General features: G+C 40.7%; 1 long non-coding RNA gene across 1 annotated transcript in view; it reads left to right on the top strand.

The window, feature by feature from the left end:
• The window catches only part of LOC128248120 (uncharacterized), a 27,675-nt gene extending 20,333 nt beyond the window's left edge, over nt 1-7,342 (top strand). Inside the window, exon 2 of the long non-coding RNA XR_008264391.1 lies at nt 6,162-7,342. This is a non-coding gene — a long non-coding RNA (uncharacterized LOC128248120). The remainder of the gene's footprint in view (nt 1-6,161) is intronic.
• Nucleotides 7,343-8,909: the final 1,567 nt, after the last annotated feature.

The following is an 8,909-nucleotide window of genomic DNA, read 5'->3' as shown; positions in this document are numbered from 1 at the left end:
ATATATATATATATATATATATATATATATGCATATACATATGTGTGTGGCCTGTGTAGTGAAAAGCTTGCTTCCCGAACCACATGGTTTTGGGTTCAGTCCCACTGCGTGGAACCTTGGCTAAGTGCCTTCTACAATAGGCTTGATCCTTGTGAGTGGATTTGATGGACAGACTGAAAAAAGCTCATTCTTTATATGTGTTTGTGTATGTTTGTATCTGTGTTTGGAACAATAAAACTCAGTAAGAAAACGTGTTCATTAGAGTTACTTCCCTTGGATTCGGATCAAATCTATCTCAAATTACATTCTACCCTCTTTAAAAAATAAACAGGTAATATTTAGTAAGCATTGTTCAAGACACACTGATGCCTGAAAAAAAAAAAAAATAAAAAAATAAGGTTGGGATGGTCATGTCTTGATGATCTTTGATCATAGGTCTGTTCAATCAGAGATACCAAGGGCTAAACAACAACATATACAAAAGACTATAACAACACTGAACCATTTCTTTCTTTATTCACTGTTGCTGGAGTAAGCTGTGTCCCAGCTGTAGCATCTATTTCAAGGTGAACTGAGCCATTTCAAAGTTTAAGTGTCTTTGCTTTAGACACAACTCACGGCTGGTGTCAGGCTTTGAACTGCCTGACTGTTCAGTTGTCTCTGGTTGTCCAGTACCTTCCCTACTTGACCATCAGAAACTACAAAGGCCGTAAATTCATCATCATCATCATCATCATCGTTTAACGTCCGCTTTCCATACTAGCATGGGTTGGACGATTTGACTGAGGACTGGTGAAACCAGATGGCTACACCAGGCTCCAATCTGATTTGGTAGAGTTTCTACAGCTGGATGCCCTTCCTAACGCCAACCACTCTGAGAGTGTAGTGAGTGCTTTTACATGCCACCGGCACGAAGGCCAGTCAGGAGGTACTGACAACGGCCACACTCAAAATGGTGTGTTTTACGTGCCACCTGCACAGGAGCCAGTCCAGCAGCACTGGCAATGATCTAGCTCGCTTGAGACAAATAATTTTAGTGAAAATCATAAACTCCACCACTTGACATTTTGGTGGCTTTAGTAGAATTCACTTTGTTGTAAGTATTCAGAACAGTATTCTTTTCCTTCCACCAGTCTCAAAGATCTTTCTAAAATGGTCCCCAAGTACTGCCCTTCTTCTGACTAACCACAGCATTTATCTTTTATTTGTTGCAGTCATCTGACTGCAGCTGTACTGGGTTACTGCCTTGAAGGATTCACTCAAATAAATTGGCCCCAGTACTTATATTTTTTAAAGTTTGATGCTTATTCTATTGATCTTTTTTGCTGAATTAATAAATTACTAGACATAAACAAACCAACACCAGTTGTCAAGCAGTGGGGTGGGACACAAGCACATGCATGTACACTCACACACACTATGCAAAGAAGGACTGAACGTGAAACAGAGTAGTTACAAAGTGAGCTTCTAAACCACACAACCATATAAGAAAGAAAAAAAAAACTTTTTAAATAGCTACAGGCATGACTGTGCAGTAAGAAGCTTGCTTCCCAACCACATGGTTCCTGGTTCAGTCCCATTGTGCAGCACCTTGGGCAAGTGTCTTCTATTATAGCATTGGGCTGATGAAAGTCATGTGAGTAGATTAGGTAGACAGAAACTGAAAGAAGCTCAATGTATGTATATATATAGGTATATATGTGTGTTTGTGTCTGTGTTCCCCACCACCCTACTGTTTGACAACCAGTGTTGATGTGTTTACGTCCCATAACTGAGCAGTTCAACGACGATGATGATGATGATGAAACAATATAAATATCTTGATGTAATATGAATTCAAAACTCTTGGATCAGTCTCCAGCATTTTAACCACAACAGTCATCTCATGGAATCATATAACCACTTACTGCTCAAGAAAACCCATGAGTACCAGGCTTTAAAAAGAAAATACTTGGGTCGATTCATTTGACTAGAAGGTAGTGCTCCAGCATGGCCAAATTCTAATGACTGAAACAAGTAAAAGATAGGCACATATAAAGACATTCAAGCGAGATCGTTGCCAGTGCCGCTGGACTGGCTCTTGTGCAGGTGGCACGTAAAAGACACCAATTTGAGCGTGGCCATTGCCAGTACCGCCTGACTGGCCTTCGTGCCGGTGGCACGTAAAAGTACCCACTACACTCTCTGAGTGGTTGGCGTTAGGAAGGGCATCCAGCTGTAGAAACTCTGCCAAATCAGATTGGAGCCTGGTGTAACCACCTGGTTCACCAGTCTCCAGTCAGATCGTCCAACCCATGCTAGCATGGAAAGCGGACGTTAAACGACGATGATGATGATGAGGAAACAATATAAATATCTTGATGTAATATGAATTCAAAACTCTTGGATCAGTCTCCAGCATTTTAACCACAACAGTCATCTCATGGAATCATATAACCACTTACTGTATGATCCCAAGTCTGCTCTGCTCAAGAAAACCCATGACCATACTATTTTATATTAGAGGTATTTTGGACAATGTTATCTAATGTATTCTTTCCTTATTTAAGACAGTAGGGTACAATCTGAGGGAGATTAGGCTGCTATTTCTAACAAGTTTAGCAACCTCATAGAGGCCTACCTCATTGGAATTATATTGCATTACATAATGCTGGCAATATTTACAGATGGTTTTTAATTGCCCTGACGAGTAAGATTAGTGTTTTAATGACCAGACGGTTATTGCTCCGACTGATATCTGGATGCTAAGTGGTACTTCTAACTTAAGAAGAAAATGGAGAGAAAATATGGTCATTATTAAAGTCAGAGAAACTATTTACAAGTATGGGCATGAGTCATCTTGAAACTTCACTTTTTAGTGGTAATTATTTTCCAAAAGGCACAGGAGTGGCTGTGTGGTAAGTACCTTGCTTACCAACCACATGGTTCCTGGTTCATTCCCACTGCGTAGAACCTTGGGCAAGTGTCTTCCATTATAGCCTCAGGTCGACCAAAGCCTTGTGAGTAGATTCGGTAGATGGAAACTGAAAGAAGCCCGTCGTATATATGTATACATATATATATGTATATATATATGTATGTTTGTGTGTCTGTGTTTGTCCCCCCACCATCGCTTGATAACCGATGGTGGTGTGTTTACGTCCCCGTAACTTAGCGGTTCAGCAAAAGAGACCGATAGAATAAGTACTAGGCTTCCAAAGAATAAGTCTTGGGGTCGATTTGCTCGACTAAAGGCGGTGCTCCAACATGGCCGCAGTCAAATGACTGAAACAAGTAAAAGAGTACTTTATATCATTCCATCACCAATTATATTCAAAATAATTCCAGGCACTGGCATGGCTGTGTGGTTAAGAAGTTCTCTTTGAAACCTTGTGGTTTTGAGTTCAGTCCCACTGCACAGCACCTTGGGCAATTGTTTTCTACTGTAGCCCTGAGATGACCAGTGCCTTTGAGTGGATTTGGTATGTGGAAACTGTGAAGAAGCCCATCATATACGTGTGTATGTGTGTGTGTGTCGTTGTGGTATCTGTCCACCTCCCACTGCTTGACAACCAGTGTTGCTTTGTTTATGACCTTGTAACCTAGCAGTTTGGCAAAAGTAATTGATAAAATGAATACTAGACTTAAAGCTAAGTACTGGTGCTCATTTATTTGACTAAACCGTTCGAGGGTTTGAACCCTGCATGTAACTCTTTGGCATTTAATGTAAAATACATAGGAAATACGTTGGTTACTCTTTTACTCTTTTACTTGTTTCAGTCATTTGACTGCTGCCATGCTGGAGCACCGCCTTTAGTTGAGAAAATCGACCCCAGGACTTATTCTTTGTAAGCCTAGTACTTATTCTATCGGTCTCTTTTTGCCGAACCGCTAAGTTATGAGGACGTAAACACACCAGCATCGGTTGTCAAGCAATGTGGGGGGGACAAACACAGACACGCACACACACACACACACACACACACATATATACGACGGGCTTCTTTCAGTTTCCGTCTACCAAATCCACTCACAAGGCTTTGGTCGGCCCGAGGCTATAATGGAAGACACTTGCCCAAGGTGCCACGCAGTGGGACTGAACCCGGAACCATGTGGTTGATAAGCAAGCCACTTACCACACAGCCACTCCGGCGCCTGGACAGTTCTCTACAATAAAATTAAGGCAGAAGATAAATAACATCTCCAAACCACATATCTATGATCATACACATACACACACACACACACATGCGCACACACACACACATGACTCCAGTCTGTCACATGGTCGTGCTTGTGTTTGCGCATATGCTCATGGTCTTTCTCTTTCTGATCACACTGTGATCTGTGAGAATTTTGGGTTTCATTTATAAATCTGAAGTTTGTTTAATGTCTTCCCATAAACACAGGCATCGGACAGAGTTGTTAGACTCTTATACTGACATCAGCAGGAGTCACCATCATACTCGTTCTCATTTAATGTTCATTATACAATTTTTTTTTCATACTATTCTAACCATGTTTGGTTAGAAGTCATTTGGGGCAGGGTTTTACAACCAGATACACTTACTGTCACCAACAATTGACTGTTTTCTAGTTGAGGGATTTTGTTTTTTTATTCTGAAAGTCTTCAAAAATACAGTGACCAGTCGTAATGTCAAAAAAGAATTTCAACAGCCTCACCATTTCAGTCAACATTCATTTGCACCAGACTTCTGTGACTGTTTCAGCAAGATTTTTACAACTGGATACCCTTCCTAACACCAACCACTCAGCAGAGTGGATATCTGTTTATCCACTCTACTGAGTGGCTGTGTTAGGAAGGGCATCCTGTTGTAAAGATCTTGCCATAACAGTCACAGAAGTCTGGTGCAGGCTTCGGCCTGGCTGGCTCTTGTGGAACTGTCCCACTCATGCAAGAATGATATATACATACATCCCATGCTAGCATGGAAAGCGGACGTTAAACGATGATGATGATGATATATATATCAGGTGTATAAACAACAGGCAGGTGCATTAGTTTGACGCTCAGGAATTTGAGAAAGTCATTTATGTTCCAAGCCAACACTTTTCAATAGAAAGGCGTTTCAAGCAAAATAAAACTGGTGTGACCAGAACAACAAAAGACAAAGACAGGTGCATGAACAACATGCAGGTGTATTAGTTTGATGCTCAGGAAAATGAAAGTCTTCTACGTCTACACACATACACATGCACACACACACACACACACATATATATATATGCAACAACAACACATGTAAACAAACTGTGGCTGTTTGACAAATTTTTTCTGTCTTATAAGGGTAATAATATCCAATCTTCATGCTGTTTTCATGGCTATACTGTGTTCAAAATATTACCTTGTCTGTATTATATATATATATATATATATATATATATATATATATATATATATATACACATACAACATTCAAGCAAGGTCATTGCCAGTGCTGCTGGACTGGCTCCTGTGCAGGTGGCGCATAAAAAACACCATTTGAGCGTGACCATCACCCACTACACTCCCGGAGTGGTTGGCATTAGGAAGGGCATCCAGCTGTAGAAACTCTGCCAGATCAGATTGGAGCCTGGTGCAGCCATCTGGCTCGCCAGTCCTCAGTCAAACTGTCCAACCCATGCCAACATGGAAAGCGGACCTTTCTTTCTTAGTTCGACTACCATCTGTGCAACATCTATATTCTTTCCCATGCCTGTCATCTCTCAGGTCCCTGCCATAAGGCTTCACTTCCACACATGCCAGCTTCATTTAATTCATCCTTAGTCAAAAGACACCTGTTATTAATGTCCTGTTGTTTACATTTGTATTTGTGTACCTTTTCTCTGTTTTTTCCCGTCCTTGTTTTCGTATATATTCATTGCTTTCTTCCAAGGAATCTAGTGCTCTTAGCTTAGATTTTCCTTGGGGCTGGCCAGATTGGAGCAGTCTCAAGTATAACCAGCCGAAACTGCAAAGATAATCTGGAACTCAACTGACAGAAGAAAACTCCGAATGACCCGTCCTTATTTTTCCATGTTCCTTCTAATATCAGCCAACTCTCTGGATGTTTTGTGGCCGCCTGTCGCGCTCTTGTCCCATTTTTTGTATTCTTTTATATATATGTGTGTGTGTGTGTGTGTGCTTTTATTCATTTATTTATTTATTCATTTATTTCCAGATGCCAGTGTGACTTCAGGAAAGAAAATGTGATCATCAGAATGGTGTCTGTTGCTGCTGGACAGCTTCAGGAGAAGCATCAAGAACAAAATGCTGACTTGTACTTCACCTGCATCGACCAAGGCTTTCAACACTGAGTAGGAAAGAGCACTGGAGAATTATGGCAACGTTTGGATGCCCCAGGATATTCATCACCATCAGACAAAAGCTACACAATAGCATGCTGGCCAAATTTCAAGACAACAGGCAGACATTAAAGCTGTTTTCTGTTTCCAGTAGAGTGAAACAGGGTTGTATCTTTACTTCCACTCTGTTCATCCTCCTGTTTTCAGCCATAGTGATAGATGTCTTCAAAGTTGAAAATTCTGACACAGATACTGCCATTGGTATCAAAGACCATACTGATGGCTCTGTCTACTGTGTCAGAAGGCTTTAAGCAAATTTAGGGTTTCAACAGATAACATGATTGACTTTCTGTTTTCCAATGATTGTACCTTCAATACTATCTCAGAGTCTGACATGTTGTACAGTATTGGCAAGTTCTCTGATACCTGTAACAACCTCAGCCAAATGATGATGATGATGATGATGATCATCGTTTAACGTCCGCTTTCCATGCTAGCATGGGTTGGACGATTTGACCAAGGACTGGTGAACCAGATGGCTACACCAGGCTCCAATCTGATTTGGCAGAGTTTCTACAGTTGGGTGCCCTTCCTAATGCCAACCACTCCGAGAGTGTAGTGGGTGCTTTTACGTGCCACTGGTACAAGGGCCAGTCAGGCAGTACTGGCAACGGCCACGCTCGAAATGGTGTATTTTACGTGTCACCTGCATAGGGGCCAGTCCATCGGCACTGGCAACGATCTCGTTCGAATGTCTTTTCACGTGGTCTATCTGAATGTGTGTATGATAGCTCTCTAGGCAGTATCCTCATGGAGAAAGCTCCCACCTCCACTTGTTTGTTTGTCTTCCACAACTTAGCATCGTGACTGATAGAGTTCAATAAAATAAGGTTCAGATTTAGAAATAAGAATTGTGGTTGATATGACTGAAACCAGAAAAATGATAAAAATATATATTAATATTAATAAAGCTGTAAAATTGAAAAATCTCAACCTAATTGTTTAATCTGTTTAAGTTAAGTAATCAAATCTGCCTCAATAAACTTCCGTTGTGTGACCTAAATCTTAATTTATCAGATGGCCAATTGGTAGAGATGTATATGTTGTTAATCTGTAGAGATAACTTTAAAAGGATCAGCTATTGGGTAAGCAAAAGTAGATAAAGCAATTAAATTAAATTAGTATTTCCAAAAATCTAATGAACATCTTTAAGTATATTTATGTATTTAAACTTGCAGATCAATGTTTCTTTTGGAGAAGAAGAAAAAATTTAATTAAAAAAAAAAAAAACCCCTGCGATTGTGTGGTTAGAAAGTTTGCTTCCCGACCACATGGTTTTGGAGTTAGGCCCACTACATGGCACCATGAACAAATGTCATTTACTTTAGCCTCAGGTTGACCAAAGCCTTGTGAGTGGATATGGCAGACAGAGATTGAAAAGTTCCTGGCTTTGGGTAAAGGAAAATACAAGAGTTCAATTAATTATGATTTTATTCAATGTATTCTCGTCTCAGTGGTCCTTCAGTTTTTCTAAGCCCTGTAAAAGAACTCAAGAGGTTGAGCCTCCAGCCAGTCCTTTCATAATGCCCTTAAAGCTCAAAACTTTTCAGCACCCCCAGTATATATAAATATATATATGTGTGTGTATGTATATGTGTATTTGTACATGTATGAGTGCATGTATGTGTCTTTTTGTCTTGACATTGTGTGTGAGTTAATAAGTGAGTGTGCTTATGTCATGTAAAAAGCACTCAGTCCATTCTGCTGGGTGGTTGGCATTATTAAGGGCATCCAGCCATAAAAACCTTGCCAAAATAGACACAAAGGTCTGGTGCAGGCTCCTGTCAAACCGTCCTACCCATGCCAGCACGGAAGGTGGTCATTAAACAATGAGGATGATGATGGTGATGTCACCATCATGCAAGAGGTATCGTTCATTTCCAATGTTCTGCAAAAACAAGTCTGGCCATAGAGAAATATTACCTTGTTTGGAAACAAGTGAGAATTGATGATAGGAAGGGCACCCAACTGTAGAAGACTTGCTTCTGTAAACTCCATTTAACCCATGCAAGCATGAAAAAGTGGACATTGAGACAGAAGTGGTGGCAGTGGCAGCACAGCAGCGATGATGGTGATAATGATTTTTTACATTTTTACTTGCTTCAATCATTGCAGAGCAGCCATGTTTGGGGTATTGCCTGCAAGGTATACTCTTTACTCTCTTTCACTTGTTTCAGTCATTTGACTGCAGCCATGCTGGAGCACCACCTTTAATCAAGCTAATCGACCCCAGGACTTATTCTTTGTAAGTACTTAGCTTTAAGTCTAGTATTCATTTTATCAATCACTTTTGCCAAACTGCTAGGTTACAAGGTCATAAACAAAGCAACACTGGTTGTCAAGCAGTGGGAGGTGGACAGATACCACAAAGACACACACACACATACACACGTATATGATGGGCTTCTTCACAGTTTCCACATACCAAATCCACTCACAAGGTTTTGGTCGGCCTGAAGCTATAGTAGAAGACACTTGCCCAAGGTTCCACGCAGTGGGACTGAACCTGGAACCATGTGGTTGGTAAGCAAGCTACTTACCACACAGCCACTCATACACACACT

Source organism: Octopus bimaculoides, chromosome 6 (genome assembly GCF_001194135.2).
Source record: "Octopus bimaculoides isolate UCB-OBI-ISO-001 chromosome 6, ASM119413v2, whole genome shotgun sequence".
NCBI lineage: Eukaryota > Metazoa > Mollusca > Cephalopoda > Octopoda > Octopodidae > Octopus > Octopus bimaculoides.
This window is presented reverse-complemented; position numbering and strand designations above follow the sequence as displayed.